The 21,463-nt window shown below is 39.1% G+C and overlaps 1 pseudogene; it reads right to left on the reverse strand.

Annotated features, from left to right (window-relative positions):
• Window positions 1–5,403: 5,403 nt before the first annotated feature.
• Window positions 5,404–5,910, reverse strand: LOC143655102 (ADP-ribosylation factor-like protein 2-binding protein pseudogene; annotated as a pseudogene).
• Between the last annotated feature and the right edge of the window lie 15,553 nt (window positions 5,911–21,463).

The raw sequence follows: 21,463 nt of genomic DNA on the forward strand, positions 1-21,463 counted from the left end.
AGAAAGGAAAGAGTCGGAGGTCTATGCACACTGGTGGGGTTCTGAAAGGAAACCCAGTAACAAACTACTATCATTCTTAGGAGCAACAATGATTTTTAAGATATTTTCTATTTCTTTAACATTTTACACGTTCCCAAAACAATTTCCTGAAATTTGCAATGAAGCAGATAAATTAGTTAAATGCTATCACAAAAAGATAGCAAGATGTGTATGCGTCTTACTCTCTTTATTTCCCATTTAAGCAAATAGTTAATCCTCTGGAAATGTACCATTCAATAAAAATATTACTGAGACACCAAGATCATTTAAAATTTTCTAGTAACCCACAGCAAAAAAAGTAAAAAGAAACAAGGGAAATTTATTTTCATAGTATATCCTCTTTAATCCAATGTATCAAAAATCTCATTTCCGTATGAAGTAATAATAAAAATGTACTGTGATATTTAATATTTTGGTTGCTAAGTCCTCAAAAATCCAGCATATAATTTATACTCAGAGCACATTTCGGGTAAGCGCAGTAGCCCTGTGGGGCAAGTGACACCCACCCCAAACAGCACAGCTCACAGGTGCCTTCTTTAGCGTAATTGGGTTGTTAAACTGCCCTAGTTCTCTATGAGCTCCTGTGGATTCCAGGCCTATCAAAAATGGATTGACTGGAGCTGGTTTCACATTTATTAAGGATGAAGATGTGTATGTGTCTGCTTATGACTATACCAGTGTGTGTGTGTGTGTGTGTGTGTGTGTGTGTGTGTGTGTGTGTGTGTGTATGAGACACGTACATATCACCATCAATAAGCACTTATTAAGTGTCTCTTCCCTGTCAAGCATTGTACCAAGTACCAGGTCAGTATCAAAATCATCATTTTGACCAAAATAGTTATAAGGCATCAGACAGTGAAGTTCATGTTTCTTTCAACAGCAAACTTTGGGTTCTAAATGTTTCCACATCTTAAGAGTGGTGGAGCCAGCATTAAACCAGACCAATGGAACCCCGACTTCAGGTCTTGTCTTTGCCCTTTGGAAGCAACATGACTTTGTTCAAGTCATTACCCCACCCTGATGTTTAGTTTCTTTGTAAAGTAGGACTGAGTGCCCTCTAAGACCCTTTTTAGTTCTGACAGGCTACGGCTTGATAATAAAAATTTACCTCCTTTTAGCCTCAAGGAGCGCATTCCTTATACTTCAGCAGTTGTCTGCATGGTGTGATTTATGGAACATTATAGGGTTACCAGATTTAGAAGAAGGGAAAAAAAGAAAACAGAATGACCCAGTTGAATTTGAATCTCAGTTAAACAAAACAAATTATAAATGGAGCTGTCCCATGCAATTTTCGGTATGTGCTTATACTAAAAAGTATTCATTGTTCACCTGCAATTCTGACTTAACTGGACATTGCATATTTTAACTGGCAACTCCAGGTACTAAGAAAAGTCCCATTCCTGTCTCCCTGCCCCAACCAGAACCTGAAATTCTCATGTTGTAGCATAGTGGAATGAGATGAGCACAAACTTTTGTCAGACTTCATGATTTGGACTCTGACTCAGCACTTTCTTATAGTGTGTGAACGCAAGCAACTTTCTCAGCCTCAATGAGCCTCGGTTTCCTCATTTGTAATCTTTAAATTGATTTATAAAGTAAGTTCTAATCCCTGTTTGATCTTTCCCTGTGAAAGGGTAAGTATTAAATGAAATAATGCCTGTGCTACGTACATATTAAGCATCCAATAAATGCCATATATTATTACTGCTATTGAGAATGCAGGAACTGTGGATGGGGGTAAGTGGAAAGTGGACATTTTGATTTAGAAGACTTTTTTGGAAGCAGTAGACATGAATGAAACACTATAGCAGGGTCTTGAGCAGCTGAGGGGGTGGTAGTGAGCAGAGGAGACAGGTAGGAAAGAGGCAAAGAAACTGAGATGAGAAAGTACAAGAAACTATACTACTTCACATTTTATTTAGTTCACTAAGTTGCACATGGCACCACTCTTCCCAAACGAAGAAATTCTGTATTTCCAAAACGAATTTTAAGTGTTGGGTTAGTTTATAACACTATAACAGACTTACTTTCAGGTAGGGTGGAAAAAAAAGACTCATAATCTCCTTCACCTCCCATCCCCTTCTCTTTCTCTCAATTCATTTTTCATAGTACTAAGTAAAACAACCTAAACCAAAATTTTCCCTCATGAGGGTAGGAGCAGATAAAATAGTTAGGAAAAATCCTTTTCCCCATTCTTCTGAAATTTCTATATATGCAAAATCCAATTGCAATAAACAAGAGTAGCCTCATTGGGTAATACAAGCCTCCCAGAACAGGCTGGGTTTTTGAGTGGGAGTGGAAATGGACTAAGTTTTGCCTTTATACAATTATGAATTAAGTGAAAGCATCTAAACTTGGGTTCCTTTTAGTGCCATTGCTAGAGCCATGTCTTTTGCCCATCATATAGCATGTTACTCTTTTATTATTATTATTAATTAAAGAAAAAAAAGAAATTAACACAACATTTAGAAATCATTCCATTCTACATATGCAATCAGTAATTCTTAACATCATCACATAGATGCATGATCATCATTTCTTAGTACATTTGCATCGATTTAGGAAAAGAACTAGCAAAACAACAGAAAAAGATATAGAATGTTAATATAGAGAAAAAAAATAATAATAATAGTAAAAAAAAAAGACAAACAGACAAACAAAAAAAAAAACTATAGCTCAGATGCAGCTTCATTCAGTGTTTTAACATGATTACTTTACAATTAGGTATTATTGTGCTGTCCATTTTTGAGTTTTTGTATCTAGTCCTGTTGCACAGTCTGTATCCCTTCAGCTCCAATTACCCATTATCTTACCCTGTTTCTAACTCCTGATGGTCTCTGTTACCAATGACATAGTCCAAGTTTATTCTCGAATGTCGGTTCACATCAGTGGGACCATACAGTATTTGTCTTTTAGTTTTTGGCTAGACTCACTCAGCATAATGTTCTCTAGGTCCATCCATGTTATTACATGCTTCATAAGTTTATCTTGTCTTAAAGCTGCATAATATTCCATCGTATGTATATACCACAGTTTGTTTAGCCACTCATCTGTTGATGGACATTTTGGCTGTTTCCATCTCTTTGCAATTGTAAATAATGCTGCTATAAACATTGGTGTGCAAATGTCCGTTTGTGTCTTTGCCCTTAAGTCCTTTGAGTAGATACCTAGCAATGGTATTGCTGGGTCGTATGGCAATTCTATATTCAGTTTTTTGAGGAACCGCCAAACTGCTTTCCACAGTGGTTGCACCATTTGACATTCCCACCAACAGTGCATAAGTGTGCCTCTTTCTCCACATCCTCTCCAGCACTTGTCATTTTCTGTTTTGTTGATAATGGCCATTCTGGTGGGTGTGAGATGATATCTCATTGTGGTCTTGATTTGCATTTCTCTAATGGCCAGGGACATTGAGCATCTCTTCATGTGCCTTTTGGCCATTTGTATTTCCTCTTCTGATAGGTATCTGTTCAAGTCTTTTACCATTTTGTAATTGGGTTGGCTGTCTTTTTGTTGTTGAGTTGGACAATCTCTTTATAAATTCTGGATACTAGACCTTTATCTGATGTGTCGTTTCCAAATATTGTCTCCCATTGTGTAGGCTGTCTTTCTACTTTCTTGATGAAGTTCTTTGATGCACAAAAGTGTTTAATTTTGAGGAGCTCCCATTTATTTATTTATTTCTTCAGTGCTCTTGCTTTAGATTTAAGGTCCATAAAACCGCCTCCAATTGTAAGTTTCATAAGATATCTCCCTACATTTTCCTCTAACTGTTTTATGGTCTTAGACCTAATGTTTAGATCTTTGATCTATTTTGAGTTAACTTTTGTATAGGGTGTGAGATACGGGTCTTCTTTCATTCTTTTGCATGTGGATATCCAGTTCTCTAGGCACCATTTATTGAAGAGACTGTTCTGTCCCAGGTGAGTTGGCTTGACTGCCTTATCAAAGATCAAATGTCCATAGATGAGAGGGTCTATATCTGAGCACTCTATTCGATTCCATTGGTCGATATATCTATCTTTATGCCAATACCATCCTGTTTTGACCGCTGTGGCTTCATAATATGCCTTAAAATCCGGCAGCATGAGACCTCTAGCTTCGTTTTTTTTCCTCAAGATACTTTTAGCAATTCGGGGCACCCTGCCCTTCCAGATAAATTTGCTTATTGGTTTTTCTATTTCTGAAAAGTAAGTTGTTGGGATTTTTTTTTTTTTTTTTTTTTTAGAAAATCAGTACAGATTTAACTTAAAATTTTTTTTTCAAAGATACATGCTGGGAATTAAACTAGGTTTTTTCTTCTTTCTAGGGACATAACATACATGCTTTCCGGTCAGTAATGTTATACCAAACATTTTACTAAAACAAAGCCAGTCAGATGACATGAAAGCTGTCTGCTACCTCCTATTCATGCTGAGCTAGAGCATTTTGGTAACAGATGTGACATGAAGAAGAAATTGCAGAGTTACAGTCATGTTTTTTACTAAACTCACACCCATCCCAACAGAAAACTTAATGAATTGATTTATACAGAAAGGATTTTTTAAAGAACCTTGCACAAACACATTCAACATGCTATAATTACAGTAAAGGATACCTTTTGGTCTACATTTGCATAAGCTCATGTTTTCTGTGCCCAGGAAGTTAGGAACACCAATGTACAAAGCATTTTTGCCTTCATAGCACTAACATCTAAAAAGCACACACCATATAATACTTTGACCTTTAAGTGGATAATCATGGAAATTCCACGATTAGATCCATTAGGTTAGCCTGAGTATTTATCTATAAAAATATTTTTTTCAAAAAATTATGCTTAAAAGTGGCTTCTAGAAACAGTGGGACTACATCAGAACCAGCAGAAAACGGTGATAAAAGGACTGGAAACACAAGCTGAGTTTCACAAACAGCTTTTAGGTAAAGGGCACCTCTTTCAGTTGATTGCCATGGCCAGGACTAACTATAAAAATAGGATCTCCAGAAATCTCAAGACATTTGAGTGACACTCTAGATAAAATACTCCCAAATAAAAAACCCACTTGGTTGGACCACTAGGGCTGAAGTAGTACAACTCTGACCCAAGTGAAAATTCACGCAAAGCCCGCTCTGGTCCTGGGGGCAGAGGGCTTTTTTTGTTGGGGGGTTACACCACACTGTTGACAACCATTTATGCTGGGGGAAGGGGCTCCCAGAAGCACCTGAGAGGTGAACTCCAGGAGTGCTAGGGTTACTGAATACAAGATGGTTCAGGAGAAACAGGTCCTGGGAGGGTCAGGGAATTTTCATTTTAACCCATCAATACTTCACATTAATGAAGAGCCACAGGACAGTCAGTCTTTGCAAGATATATTCTCCTTTGGCATTAGCCGAAGTCTCACCCAGCCCACCGTGTGGATGATATTCAGACCCATCCCCCTGCTTGGAGGTGGGAGCTAGTGGCGCAGACTGTTCTGGGAAGCTGGAGTAGAAGATGATTTGCACAATGAAGTCACTACTAAACCACTGCTTAAGTCCTATCCCCGGCCTTCTTTTTCTGCTCTGTAATCCAGAAATATTTCTTTAAAAGCCAGGAAATCTGTAAATGTGAACAGCATGTCAAATATATCACCAGCCACTTCATCTTTATGGTGCTGTAATGTTATTGTGAAAGTCACCACGTTAAATCCAGGAATCCTCTCCAGCAGCTGTTCCTCGATATACTTTTCTACCAAGGAAATATATTCATTAAAAATGGGAGTGTAGATGAGTTTATTCTCTTCCGTGTCCTCAAACTCCTGATAGTACTTGTCCATGAAATTTCTCTGTAATAACTGGAACTCATCATCCATGATAATGTCCTCTAAATATCCAACCACAGCATCAAATTCTGCATCAGAGCGGAAGAGACGGACAGCGCAAGGCTCTCTTCCTCTAAGGCATCCATCCCCGCCACTGCCGCCGCCTTAGCCGCCACTGCATCCACCTGGTCTCCTACCCAGCCCGCTGCCCGGGCCTAGCCCCGGCCCTGTTCCGCAGAGCCCCAGACGGCATTGAGGGCCCGTCGCCCCGCCGGGAGGAAGCCTCGTCGCGGGGCCACAACCTGTCCACAGGCTCCCCGCGCAGCGCCCACGTGCAGGCCGGGCCTCCACGCCCCGCCAGGCTCCTCTCCGCCGGCCTGGGAAGCCTCGGTGAGAACCCGCGTCCGTTACTGACCCCTGGGCTCCAGACAACCTGTTGTTGGGATTTTGATTGGTATTGCGTTGAATCTGTAAATCACTTTAGGTAGGATTGACATCTTAACTATATTTAGTCTTCCAATCCATGAAAACGGCATGCCCTTCCATCTATTTAGGTCTTCTGTGATTTCTTTTAACAGTTTTTTGTAGTTTTCTTTGTATAGGTTTTTTTGTCTCTTTAGTTAAATTTATTCCTAGGTATTTTATTCTTTTAGTTGCAATTGTAAATGGGATTCGTTTCTTGATTTCCTCCTCAGCTTGTTTGTTGCTAGTGTATAGAAACATTACCGATTTTTGAATGTTGATCTTGTAACCTGCTACTTTGCTGTACTCATTTCTTAGCTCTAGTAGTTTTGTTGTGGATTTTTCCGGGTTTTCGACGTATAGTATCATATCGTCTGCAAACAGTGATAGTTTTACTTCTTCCTTTCCAATTTTGATGCCTTGTATTTCTTTTTCTTGTCTAATTGCTCTGGTTAGAACCTCCAACACAATGTTGAATAATAGTGGTGATAATGGACATCCTTGTCTTGTTCCTGATCTTAGGGGGAAAGTTTTCAATTTTTCCCCATTGAGGATGATATTAGCTGTGGGTTTTTCATATATTCCCTCTATCATTTTAAGGAAGTTCCCTTGTATTCCTATCTTTTGAAGTGTTTTCAACAGGAAAGGATGTTGAATCTTGTCAAATGCCTTCTCTGCATCAATTGAGATGATCATGTGATTTTTCTGCTTTGATTCGTTGATATGGTGTATTACATTAATTGATTTTCTTATGTTGAACCATCCTTGCATACCTGGGATGAATCCTACTTGGTCATGATGTATAATTCTTTTAATGTGTTGTTGGATTCAATTTGCTAGAATTTTGTTGAGGATTTTTGCATCTATATTCATGGATTCAATTTGCTAGAATTTTGTTGAGGATTTTTGCATCTATATTCATTAGAGAGATTGGCCTGTAGTTTTCTTTTTTTGTAATATCTTTGCCTGGTTTTGGTATGAGGGTGATGTTGGCTTCATAGAATGAATTAGGTAGCTTTCCTACCGCTTCGATTTTTTTGAAGAGTTTGAGGAGAGTTGATACTAATTCTTTCTGGAATGTTTGATAAAATTCACATGTGAAGCTATCCGGTCCTGGACTTTTCTTTTTAGGAAGCTTTTGAATGACTGATTAAATTTCTTTACTTGTGATTGGTTTGTTGAGGTCATCTATTTCTTCTTGAGTCAAAGTTGGTTGTTCATGTCTTTCCAGGAACCCGTCCATTTCATCTAAATTGTTGTATTTATTAGCGTAAAGTTGTTCACAGTATCCTGTTATTACCTCCTTGATTTCTGTGAGGTCAGTAGTTATGTCTCCTCTTCCATTTCTGATCTTATTTATTTGCATCCTCTCTCTTCTTCTTTTTGTCAGTCTTGCTAAGGGCCCATCAATCTTATTGATTTTCTCATAGAACCAACTTCTGGTCTTATTGATTTTCTCTATTGTTTTCATGTTTTCAATTTCATTTATTTCTGCTCTAATCTTTGTTATTTCTTTCCTTTTGCTTGCATTGGGGTTAGTTTGCTGTTCTTTCTCCAGTTCTTCCAAGTGGACAGTTAATTCCTGCATTTTTGCCTTTTCTTCTTTTCTGATATAGGCATTTAGGGCAATAAATTTCCTTCTTAGCACTGCCTTTGCTGCATCCCATAGGTTTTGATATGTTGTGTTTTCGTTTTCATTCGCCTCAAGGTATTTACTAATTTCTCTTGCAATTTCTTCTTTGACCCACTCGTTGTTTAAGAGTGTGTTGTTGAGCCTCCATGTATTTGTGAATTTTCTGGCACTCTGTCTATTATTGATTTCCAACTTCATTCCTTTATGATCCGAGAAAGTGTTGTGTATGATTTCAATCTTTTTGAATTTGTTAAGACTTGCTTTGTGACCAGCATATGGTCTATCTTTGAGAATGATCCATGAGCACTTGAGAAAAAGGTGTATCCTGCTGTTGTGGGATGTAATGTCCTATAAATGTCTGTTAAGTCTAGCTCATTTATTGTAATATTCAGATTCTCTATTTCTTTATTGATCCTCTATTTATATGTTCTGTCCATTGATGAGAGTGGTGAATTGAAGGCTCCAACTATTATGGTATATGTGTCCATTTCCCTATTCAGTGTTTGCAGTGTATTCCTCGCGTATTTTGGGGCATTCTGGTTCGGTGCATAAATATTTATGATTGTTATGTCTTCTTGTTTAATTGTTCCTTTTATTAGTAGATAGTGTCGTTCTTTGTCTCTTTTAACTGTTTTACATTTGAAGTCTAATTTGTTGGATATTAGTATAGCTACTCCTGCTCTTTTCTGGTTGTTATTTGCATGAAATATCTTTTCCCAACCTTTCACTTTCAACGTATGTTTATCTTTGGATCTAAGATGTGTTTCCTGTAGACAGCATATAGAAGGATCCTGTTTTTTAATCCATTCCACCAGTCTATGTCTTTTGATTGGGGAATTTAGTCCATTAACATTTAGTGTTATTACTGTTTGGATAATATTTTCCTCTACCATTTTGCCTTTTGTATTATATATATCATATCTAATTTTCCTTCTTTCTACACTCTTCTCCATACCTCTCTCTTCTGTCTTTTCATATCTGACTCTAGTGCTCCCTTTAGTATTTCTTGCAGAGCTGGTCTCTTGGTCACAAATTCTCTCAGTGACTTTTTGTCTGAAAATGTTTTAATTTCTCCCTCATTTTTGAAGGACAATTTTGCTGGATATAGAAGTCTTGGTTGGCAGTTTTTCTCTTTTAGTAATTTAAATATATCATCCCACTGTCTTCTAGCTTCCATGGTTTCTGCTGAGAAATCTACACATAGTCTTATTGGGTTTCCCTTGTATGTGATGGATTGTTTTTCTCTTGCTGCTTTCAAGATCCTCTCTTTCTCTTTGACCTCTGACATTCTAACTAGTAAGTGTCTTGGAGAACGCCTATTTGGGTCTATTCTCTTTGGGGTGTGCTGCACTTCTTGGATCTGTAATTTTAGGTCTTTCATAAGAGTTGGGAAATTTTCAGTGATAATTTCTTCCATTAGTTTTTCTCCTCCTTTTCCCTTCTCTTCTCCTTCTGGGACACCCACAACACGTATATTTGTGTGCTTCATATTGTCATTCAGTTCCCTGATCCCCTGTTCAAATCTTTCCATTCTTTTCCCTATAGTTTCTGTTTCTTTTTGGAATTCAGATGTTCCATCCTCCAATTCACTAATTCTAGCTTCTGTCTCTTTAAATCTACCATTGTAGTTATCCATTGTTTTTTCCAGCTTTTCTACTTTGTCCTTCACTCCCATAAGTTCTGTGATTTGTTTTTTCAGACTTTCTATTTCTTCTTTTTGTTCAGCCCATGTCTTCTTCATGTCCTCCCTCAATTTATTGATTTGGTTTTTGAAGAGGTTTTCCATTTCTGTTCATATATTCAGCATTAGTTGTCTCAGCTCCTGTATCTCATTTGAACTATTGGTTTGTTCCTTTGACTGGGCCATATTTTCAATTTTCTGAGCATGATCCGTTATCTTCTGCTGGCGTCTGGGCATTTAATCAGATTTCCCTGGGTGTAAGACCCCGCAGGTTGAAAGATTTTTCTGTGAAATCACTGGGCTCTGTTTTTCTTATCCTGCCCAGTAGGTGGCGCTCGTGGCACTCATCTGTCTGTGGGTCCCACCAGTAAAAGATGCTGTGGCCCCTTTAACTTTGGAAAATCTCACTGTAGGGGAGGGTCGCCAGCCGAAGCGGCTTGGGGGAGTGCCAATCCAAATCTCCCAGCTGGCCCGGGGATCCACGCGCGGGGCGGGTCGCCAGCCTCCACGGCTTGGGGGAATGCCTGTCCAAATTTCCCAGCCGGCCCAGGGCATCAAGCATGGCGGGGAGGCGCCAGCCGCCGCGGCTTGGGAAAGTGTCTATCCACTGTTCCCAGCCAGACTGGGAAGCCGCGTGTTTGGAAGGGACCCCGGTCGCCATTCTCTGCGGCTTGGGGATCTCCGATCCAATTCTCCCAGCTGGTCCGGGGGGCCGCGCGTGGAGGGGGGTCACCAGCCGCCGTGGCTTGAGGGGACCGCCTGTCCAATTCTCCCAGCCGGCCCGGGAAGGAGGGAGGGAGGAACTCCAGCCAGCTGCCGCCCCGGCCCGGGGAAGCCCGCGCCCCTCGGCGATCTCACCAGAGCATGTTCTCCCAGCCAGTCAGCTGTTCCAGAATGGGGTACACTGTCTTCTTGGTCTCTGTTGTGGCTCCGGGAGCTGTTCTGAATCGTTTCTACTTCTCTAGTAGCTGTTCTGGAGGAGGAACTAAGACCCGCGCGTCTTACTAAGCCGCCATCTTCTAGCATGTTACTCTTAAAACTCAGGAACCAGAAAGCTCTTCCCAATTTTGCTATAGCCTTGGGATTCCTTCCATTGAGGCTGATTAAAAATATAGGAAATCATGTCCCCATGATTTCCTTCCTAAATGCTTGGTTCCAAAGACATTGTTCTTTCTCAGACTTTTGGACATGATCTTTCTCTAAACTTTACTATCCACTTGCTTTCTCCTTATCTGTCTCTGCTCCTTCTGTCAATAAATACTCACCCTGAGTCCAGCCTTCTCTGACAACCCCATCCCACAGCATCTTTCTCTTATCTGAGCTCTTCTTGACATTTTTATTTATTTGACTCTTATACTACCATGTACAGTCTGTGTGTGCATACAAGTGTGCAAATATGAGACAGAGTCAAGGTCTTACAGTTCTGTCTCCTCACACTGAATAAGACAGTCTTTTAATGGTTCAATAAACACTATTGCTGCGGAGATACTAATGCAAACTACCAGGCCCTCTTTTAATAATTCATGATTTTGTCTCATTATGGCTCATCCAAACTGTGGAAATGAGTGTCTAATTTGGGTAACCCGCTCTACGGACTATGTGAAGACCATAATTGGCTGTGAGCAAAAAGAAGGAAGCAGGGGCAGGTACATACCAAAGCTGGAAAACCCACCCAAACTGGAGCTGGCCACTGAGGGAACTACCATGCAATATAAATTAGCATCTGTATCCATAAGCATTCATCTGGTCAATGGGGACAGATGCTGCAATGTCCAGACCTTTACAATCCACAAACCTAGTACATGATAATGCCACATTTTGGGCATTTGAAGATCAAGACCTTATCTAGGAGCCAGAGGTTTCAGAGACAAGGTCCAGCTCCTAGGAAAGGTGGCTGGTAAGAGCTAGGCAAGGTGTCTATCCGTGGTCTGGGATCTAGGGCAGAAATTCAGTGCCTAGAGGACCTCAGAATGATGTCTGAAAACCCAATGAAATGTCCATTTGTATCTACTGGACCAACACTGAAAGGGGATATGAGTATCAGAACTAATCTTAGAAACAGCATGTCTTAGAGATCTTATAGAAGCAAGTCTAATCCTAGCCCACATCCCCTAATGATGCAAAATCTCCTATTGTTCTTCCTGAGATAAGATTTGAGCCCGAGAACAGAGGAAGATCAGGTCTGCAGGTGAAGGGCCTCAGCACTTATGATATATCCATAGGCCTACATCCACAGGCCTACAGGGCTGGTGAAGGTAAAGGCTGATCATTTATCTATTGAGGAGCTCAACAGACTAATCTCATGATGGTCAGATAGCTTTATGTGATATATACACTGAATCTTCTCAGTAATGGTTAAATACCCTTGATTTTAATTTCAGCCAATAGTAATATTTATCTTAATGAAGAAACACATTTCAAACTTGCAGTTTGAAAAGTAGACCTAATAAGAGTCCAGAATGGATATTCTTCATGGGTTATAGAGAAATAAAAGTCTTTCTGCTTTTATGTATGATGATGTAGCAAAGCCTAATTCAGAAATATAGCAAGGTTCTTAAGTAGGGCTCACAATCCTGGCAACACCCTCCTTTGCCCTATTCAGCCATTCACTTTGGGCTATCATAATGTGGTAGAAGGAATGAACATATGGAAGATAATGAGGGACAGGGTTCTAGAAGTTCCTTTATACAAAGGTTGGGAAGAGAAATGAGAGTTAATAAAGTAAACAGAGAAGACAAGGTCAGGTCAAAAAGCAGGAGAGCCAGGAAAGAAGGGCATCATGGGAGCCTAAGGAAGAGGGAGTTTCAAGAAATCTGTTGTCATCAGTGGTAGCAAATGTTGAGAGGCTTGGATACTTCCTACTTAGTTATAAAACCTATGTTTTAAGCTAATTCTTTTGACTTCAGCAGTCACCAGCTTTAGCAAAGTTGTAAAAGAATCAAATCATAGTTTGAGCTTTAGTTCTATATGAATTGCAGAGGATGAGACTGAGGGGAAATTGGGGAATGTATAGAGTTGCCGCCATTCAAATGTGAGTTGAGCAAATATTTGTTTTAATAGTATATAAAGTATAGAGTTAAGAGCAGAAATCAAAATAAGTCAGTGGAAAGCTAGGTAAAAAATCCAAAGATTCCTGGATGTCATTTGAAGGCATTTTATAAGAACCTGTTTAAGATTCTTTTGACTTGCCTATAAATCTATCCTGGCAAATAATTGCTTGTCCCCTTGCCAAAGTTCTACTTTGGGGGTTTGTCATAAGTTTCCTAGGGTTGCTGTAACAAAGTACCACAGATTGGGTGCCTTAAAACAAGTGAAATTTATTGTCACACAGTTCTGGAGGCCAGAGGACCAGAATCTGTAGGTGTTGCACGTATAGTCGGTAAAGTGGCTCAGAGGTCTGCAGGGCTCTGCCCGTGGTTGCCAGCCATTGGTGGCATAATGCAATCTTTGCCTCTATCTTCTCTCTTTCTGCTTGTATCCAAAGCTACCCTTCTTATAAGGACAGCACACTCGTCCAGTTTGGGCTCATCTTAATACTAACATCTTCAATGATCCCATTTCCAAGGAAGATCACATTCTTGGGGCCAGGGGTTGGGACTCGAATATAACTTTGGGGTGGACACAACAATTGAATCCATAACAGGATTCTTAAAAATTCTCCTTGCTATATGCTAGCAAGCCCATCAAGGTTAGAATTTAATGTGTGTCTTACCAGTAAGCTGGTAAAATATGTTAGATTCACGCTATAAACTATCTCTCTAAATAGTTATTTTAAATATTAAGTTTTGAGGAGGGTTTCTTATGAAAGCGTGATAAACCTCAACATACTATCATTTGGGTTCCAATATTTTTTGTAAGCATATCTTAAACTTGTAACAAATAAGCAGAAAATTGGAGGAGTGCAAATTTCATTTAAAAACATAGAAAAAAAAGCACACGGCCCTAATATTTTTCTGTTTTCTCAGTGAATCATCACCCTCATCTGCCCACGCATTCTATGTTAGTAAGGGAATTTTCCAACATTTTTAATTCCATTAATCTGAAATAAAAAGCCCTATACCTGTGATATATTACAATGCTAATAGATAAGATCACCCAATTATAAACTTCAGTTTACTCTTATTAATGTAGCAAATGAAGTCATGGAAGTGAGAAAGATCTCATTTTGGATAAGGTTCCATTTCTTGTGAAGTGTTGTTATTTCAGAGTTGGTATATATCATCATTGATATAACAATAACAGATGTCTTATTTGTGGATTCCTTTCCTGTCTGCCTCACAGCAATGATTTTACTACTTGTGAAGGATTACAAAAAATTACGGGAGGATTTACAACAGGTCTCTGCAGTATTTATCTAGAAGCCAAGTATGATATTGTTTTTTCAAACCCATCAACCAACACAACTTAATCCTGTTGCAAAAGAACTGCATTATTCTTTACTTAGGCAGTTCGTGTGATTACGGCTTCAGCACCCTTTTCTTCAGTAAAAGCTGGATTAGTTGCAATTGTAGATGTTAGGTGTGTGTGTGTGGGGGGGTGTACAAAGAAGATCTAATCATCTGTCTCTCCTAGAAGCACCAAAAATCACCTTTTGTGAGATGGCTAGCACATGGTTTTATAGTGTGTACATACCGAGCTGGCTCCTTTTTTAACTGGGGAGGTACTTTTTACTGCAGCTGTCCTCAGAGGATTTGAAATCTGCTTGTTTTCAGACTTATTTGAAGTTTTGGGTGGTTCGTCCTGTCATTGATGTCAATTGGTCCAGAATAAAGACAACAGAAAATCTAGAATTTGGGGGACATTTCAATCATTTCTCCAGCTAATTGTCTACCTAGAAGAAAACTGGCAAAATGAGTCCTAAAAATGTACCCCCAAGTACTGTCCATGGCATTGCTCTAGAGGATCTTTCGGAGATGATAGAAATGTCAGAGTCAATCTGTAATCAGAGCACCAGTAATCAAGAGCTGTGAATAATTTTTAGGAATAAGTTTGTATGCTTTCTTAATAAATTAGAAATTGTTCACAAAATATAGTCTAACATTCCAAATGACCTATTAGGGCAATAGTGCCAATACTGGCTACCATTGTCATCTTACAGAGTGGACACAGACACTGTGATTTTTTTATTTCTATCCTACAAGTTAGGCAATGGAACCCCATAGTGTATATCATGTCACTGTTATACTCTATCGTTTAGAACAGGGTATCATTTAAAGACTGTCAGGGAAATGCAATGATGGAAGAACTAAGAAGTCAGGCAGGGAACAATGAAGGAATCCAAAAGTCAGCAAGTATAGGAAGCCTCTGCTGCCTCTAAGGCTGCAAGGACAGTGAGAGGAGGGGGGGTTACTACAGCCCAGCAGCCAGGGCTATCCAGTGGGAACCAGACCACAGAGGGTTGCCTGATGGGAACTGGGACCATGGCAGGAGGAGCAAAACCACAGGAGTTAGAGCCACAGAAGGAAGGAAGCCACTGCCAGAGGTGTAATCCATGGCAGAGACAGAGGAGAAACAATTGCCTTCTCCGCTGCGGCTCACCAGTCTTCCACCAGTACCTACTTTAGGCCAAAACAACCCAGAAGCTGCTTGCTAAGGAAGACTGAGCAGTGTCATTCCCTGCAACGCAGAATGGAATGAGGAAAGGCAGAGAATGGATTTGACAGAAAGCAAGTAAATGACGCAAAAATATAGCACCTGCTACTCAAAGAAATTTATATTGAAGCTAGAGAAAAATATCAGATGCTTTCAGTATTACATATAGTCCCTATCCTCAAAGAATTCACTACAGCATTTTATTGGAAGGACGAGATATAAGCATTAGAAAATTAAATAAAGCAAATAGATGAAGACAGTCTGTTTTGCTAGAATGCACATGATTTAGTTCAAACATAATAGATAAATAGGAGGATATCACTGCAATGTGAGTCACAAAGTTTGAATCTGTAATTTTCTTTTTATTAGGCAAAGGGAGCCAAGATAAAGCAAGAGGAGAATTATAACTTTCAGCAAGAAAGTAAAAAGTCCCCAGTTTGGCTATTGTACCAGCTGCAGCAACCCTTTTAGGGCCTTTAAGCATCTACTTTTGGAAAATTATACATGAGTATTGGTGCTCCAAGCTCGCTCCCCAACAGGAGCTCTCCAAGCCTAAGGAGACTGTAAGCTTGTGGCAGATAGTACTGCCCCATGCTTACCTTACCAGCCATCCCATTGACTCAGACTCCAGGGCCACTGACAACATCTCAGCCATTCCCCTAATTAATCAAAGTGTTATCAGTGTCTTCACTCTATTATTACTGTTTGTTATTGACTTACACTATGGTAGACTGCTTTGGAGATCCAACTTAGCTCAGAGATTAAATGTTATTTTTATTATTGCTCTGATTCCAAATTTCCTGAAGTTTTGAGTGGTCTGCCCCGTGAGCACTTTTTTAAAAAAAAAAATTTTATTAGAGAAGTTGTGGGTTTACAGAACAATCATGCATAAAGCATACGATTTCCATATACCACCCCACCACCAACACTTGCAATGGTGTGGAAAATTTGTTACAAATGATGATAACATTTTTTTTATATAATTCTACTATTTTTTTTAACAGTAGCTATATTTGTTATTATTAATGAAAGATTATTAAAGCAGTACTATAACTATTGCCCATAGTTTACACAGGAGTATTTTTCCCCATATTCCCAATCTATTATTTTTTTCATGCATGTCTTTAATTTTACTGCTCATCTACCAATCACTGGATAAAAGGAACATCAGTCACATGGTTTTTACAATCATATGGTCACAGGATAAAAGCTACGTAGTTATACAATCATTATCAGAGATCAATGTTACCGGATTACTGTTCAACAATTTCAGGTATTTCCTTCTGGCTATTGTGGTATATGAAACGAAAAAGAAATATCTATATAATGACTCAATAGTCACAATCATTTGTTAAATCATAATTTCTCAGTTATGCCTCCTTCCTCTCATTTGATCATTCTCTATCTTCAGGCATATCTTGATAATGACAATTTTAGCTTCTTCATGCTGGAAAGGGGTGTCAATCTTATGGGGTAGAGGAATGAAACTGGTTGATGTTCTTGGAGCGACTAGTACCTCTGGGCTTTAGGGCTTATCTGGCATAGGAACAATCTAGAGGCCTTAAGATTCTGAAGAAATAAATTTACTAGGTAAAACATTTACGGAGTCTTAGATAGAGCCCAGGGTATTCCTTAGGATTTTCAGGAATACTGTTGGTTAGGGCTTGGCATACAGTGGCAATTTGCAATATCTGGCTGAAGCTGCATAAGAGTAACCTCCAGAATAACCCCTCAACTCAATGTGAAATCTCTAAGCCACTGAAACTTTATTTTGTTTCGTTTATTTTCCCCTCTTTGATCAACAGGTTTTTCTCAATTCCACGATGCCAGGGCCAGGTTCATCCCTGGGAGTCAAGTCCCAGGCTGCCAGGGAGACTTACACCCCTGGGAGTCCATAAGCCCTTTTTATTGTTTGTCTATGTTTGTCTTTAGCATACAGACTTTTTCAGGAAAATGTGTATCAAATTATAGTAGAAACACTCAAAAGTAAAAATATAATTTGGTTTGGTTTCAAAGCACTATAGTATGGGAAGACACCAATATGGATAATTCATTCATTCATGCAGTGATTATTGAATGTCCTTTACTTGGCAAATTTGACGATGATTCAGGTATAGTGCTCTCCCCAAAGGGGTAATAACCATATCTGTTAGTGGATAATTAAAAAACAAAGCAATAGATGTTATAATGGTATGAAAAAGTCCAGAGCAAAGCAAGAATAATTTTGCTTGTAGGTGTTAGGAAAGGCATCAGAAGGAGGTGAACAAGAGTTTGTCAAGTGGCCAAGGAGAAATGAAGCATCCCAGGCAGTAGGAAAACATGTACAAACACATTGATTAACATAATTAATTAATTTCAGAGTTTGACACGAGTGTTTACAAATGGAACCAGAGAGAAGACACCACACAGAAAATAACAAGAATTGTAACTGGAGAAGGAAATTGATGCCCAGTTATAAATGCCTTGTGGGCCGAGCTTAGGAGTTTAGAGTTCACCTTGTGAACAGTGGACTCCAGCACAGGTCTTTAAGGATAGAAGTAACTTGATGAGAATTGTTTTCAGGGATATCATCCTGATGTGAAGAATGGACTTGAGGGCAGGAAGACAGATGCCAGGGAGATTAGATAGGAGGCTGTATTATACTCCAAACAAAAATGATGAGGGGCTAAGCCAGGTGGCCGTGAGGATGATAAAGAGGGACTTGAGCCAGAGGACACTTCTGAGGGGAACTGACAGGCTTGATCATCAATTGGGCATGGAAAACAAGGGACGATGACTTTAAGAGTACTAGCTAAGGCGACAGGGAGTATTGAAATGCCATTAGCTGAGGTTAAGAATTCCATCAGGAAATGCAGGTTTGAGGGTAAAAATAATAGCTTTTGCACTTCTGTTTTCAAAATGTCCAGATTATTTCAGAATAGGAAGTGGGCCTTAATTTTGGTGCATTAGCTGTAGCCATTGGGGAAAGATATTTCAGCATTTGTCTTGCAGATTAGAGCCAAATCATAGGTGATCTAATGTCCTCATCTGTTAAATAGGTTTTGCATTCTCATGTCTGTAAAGAGCTCAAGCCAAAATCTACACTTTCAACGTTTAAAAATATTATTACAAGCAGCGATGCATTTCCAATCCAGAAGGCAACTGTACAGTTTGGCAAGCATACAATGTACAGACTGGGAAAGGGTGGGAGCTGCATATTACAACTGAGGACAGATGCAGTTTTCGCGGAAATGCTTGTAGTGTAGATAAAGAAGGCATCACACATCTTTGAATTAATAGGAGTATATATTCTAATTAATTGACAGCAAGAGCTTTTGATAGAATGAAGGACTAGATCTTAGCTCCCTATGCAAGCACCAGACACAGCCAAATAAATTGCTGAGACTCTGTCTTTATATAATATATGATGCAGCCTTGTAATAATCATTCTATGTTTTCCGGTCCTCCATCTATTATTTTGGATTTGAGGGCTTTTTTTACAGTTAACTTTAGCATGCCTAAAAGAGAAAATCTTGAAAGGAAATGAGAACAAATAGCAAAATAAAAATCCAGAAAGCACACTCTAATTCAGATAGAATGGCCACCACATGTATATTTAAGGAATCTGTTTTTTATAAAAATGAAAATTCTACTAAATTCATTGTGGTATTTTTTCCAGTAGAAGTAATTGTTCATATGAGCCACCAACATGCTCTTGTCATGTCCTCATAACCAAATGTATTATGTATGTCCAAATCACCAAAAGTATTATGATATAGATAGGGCATTAGAATTAGAAAAATAATTTTCTTTGTACTACGCAAACATACCTTATTTCATTAGTAGTGTCCTCTAAAACTTAGAGGAATCATTGAGATAATTCATCCATCTACATAGCAAGTCCCCAGGAGGTGTTTAACGCCATATCAAAAAGGCAAAGGGAAGGGGTTCTTGAGCCGTAATCCAGACTCTTGATTTTCTTTCATAGCAGAGCTTAGTGAAGGAAAGTCCTACTTTAGACAATTGGCTAAAATGTTACTAAAAATTATATCTGTGTGTTTATATTACACTGATTTGTACAACACAGTGTTATTCTAAGCCAGACAATTCATAAAAGCCCTTTATTTTAATATGCAATTGATTAGCTGGTATTGCACATAAAGAAAGGATAATTGTAAGTTACCCAAGCAGTTTACAAATGCTCCCCTTAGGATGCCCAAATTGCAAGAAATAATATCATGAGTGTGATGGAAACTTGAATAAACTTCTGTAAATTAAAATGTATTTCCTAATGATGTCTTTATCAAACCGATATTATCATTACCATTTATTGAGCAATTACTCGCTGCCTGGCCTGACTTTAGAGGGAAGGACCCAAAGATAAATAAAATTCAGTCTCTGCCCTCTAAAATTAATAGTTTAGAGGTAGAGTTTAAAATATTAGGTTATCTATAACAAAAATAATAAATGCTATTATAAATACAATGAGAAAGCAATTCCAATGGAAAGACTGTTAGAGTAGGCGAAGTAGCATGGTGGTGAAATGTAAATTCAGCTCCAGAAAGACAGGGCTTTGATACCCGGCTCTGCCTCTTACTAGTCAATGCATGTCCTTGGCAAGTTAACTCGTCTCCACTGACCCTGCAGCTCCTAACCTACACATTAAATTAGAACAACATGAAAAGCATCCAGTTCAGTGTCTGGCCCTCACACAGGAAGTTCTCAATAACTAGTTAACTATGGGGAAAGGCTACACATACATATGAGTTTAATAGAGAAATGGCACTGGACAATGAGTAGTGTGCAGTTTGCAGTTTCCACCAGGGTTTGGCCAGGACTAGCCCTGAACATCGTTTCTGGTTGAGGTCCAAGAGGAGAAGGATGGAGGCAATCACGCTGGTAAGAAACACACATGCAAATAAAAATATGCAGAGTGCAAGAAACAAGAAATAAGGAAGAATGAAACAGGGTCAGGAACCAGGGGAAATCTTCAGGTAAAATAAGCAAGTAACACGATTCTCCAGCAGGATGATAGGGTTGCTATCGGGAGTAGTTATGCTCTTTTGTTGCTGCAGCCAGTGTGGAAATCTTTCTGGAGGAACATGAAAATGGCCTATATAATTCCTACAAGGAACTCCAAGAGGGGCACTGAGATTGAGGGCAAGGCATTAGGGACATTTTGGCATTAGAATGGAGTGGTATTATCAGAGTCTGGCCTCACCTTCATGCCAACTTACCCAGAATGGTGTATGCTTCATCCCAAGATAAGAAGTGCTCATAAATCTCTTCACTTCATACGCACCTCAGATCTGTTATGGGAACTGAAATCTTGGCAACTTTGCAGTCCAGGAGACTCCAAGGACTACTAAAAGCTCTGTGATTTTTAGCTCACTGCATAACAAAAAGAGACCAGATTCCTCAGTATCCAAGGAATAGACAGAGATTTCCTGTTGGGATGCAACTAATTCATCCATTAACTTTATTCTGGTGTAGATTTTCTAAAATTGCACAAAAGATCATTGTTTAGCAGAGAACACTAGGCAAAACAGAAAAGCTTTGGGAGCCCGGGCCTGAGGAAGAAACACCTAGGGAGTATTCTACAGGCTCCTTTAATGTTTTGCAAAATTTTTATATTGTGGTGCATATAGAAATGAATTCTGAATGCGAGTCAAACAGTAGGAGGGCACCGTTGACAGCTGGATCTGTTGGAAAGCTGCTTACTTATGAAAAATGCTGCAAGGAAAATTGTGAATTTCCTGCTTGGCGTTCACTTTAATTCAGCAACACTTTCCTTTAAAAATGTAAAATAGCCAGAATATGAATGAAGAGCATTTTTACTTGTTTATGATGAGAGTCGCTGCTTCATGAAAAGGCTAACAGGCCTAAAGGCAAAAGAGTCGTTTGTCTCAAAGGGAAAACACTGCACAACAAAATATAGGTTGGGTTAGGTATGCAGCAAACTTCTCAATCATTCTCGGGGGAGATGCCCTTCATTTGGGAAGACTCTTAAACTTATTCAGGCCACCAGAGAACCAGTTAGTTTAGGGCGGTTGTAATTCACTAAATGGAACCCTGGTGGCCAAAAAGAATCAATGCTACCAAAGAAACAAACTTACCTACAGGGAGCAAATTAGATGCTAGTGGAATGTGTGATTATTTTGCCATTTATATTTATGGAGTCAGTGAGTCAACAAGTATTTATTGACCCCCCAGAGGTTGCACTGCTCTCTAATAAATGTTCGGGTAACTGTTAGTGGTTAGACACAGTCTCCTGCCCTCAAGGAGATTTACAATCTAATA

Source organism: Tamandua tetradactyla, chromosome 14 (assembly GCF_023851605.1).
Source record: "Tamandua tetradactyla isolate mTamTet1 chromosome 14, mTamTet1.pri, whole genome shotgun sequence".
Lineage (NCBI taxonomy): Eukaryota > Metazoa > Chordata > Mammalia > Pilosa > Myrmecophagidae > Tamandua > Tamandua tetradactyla.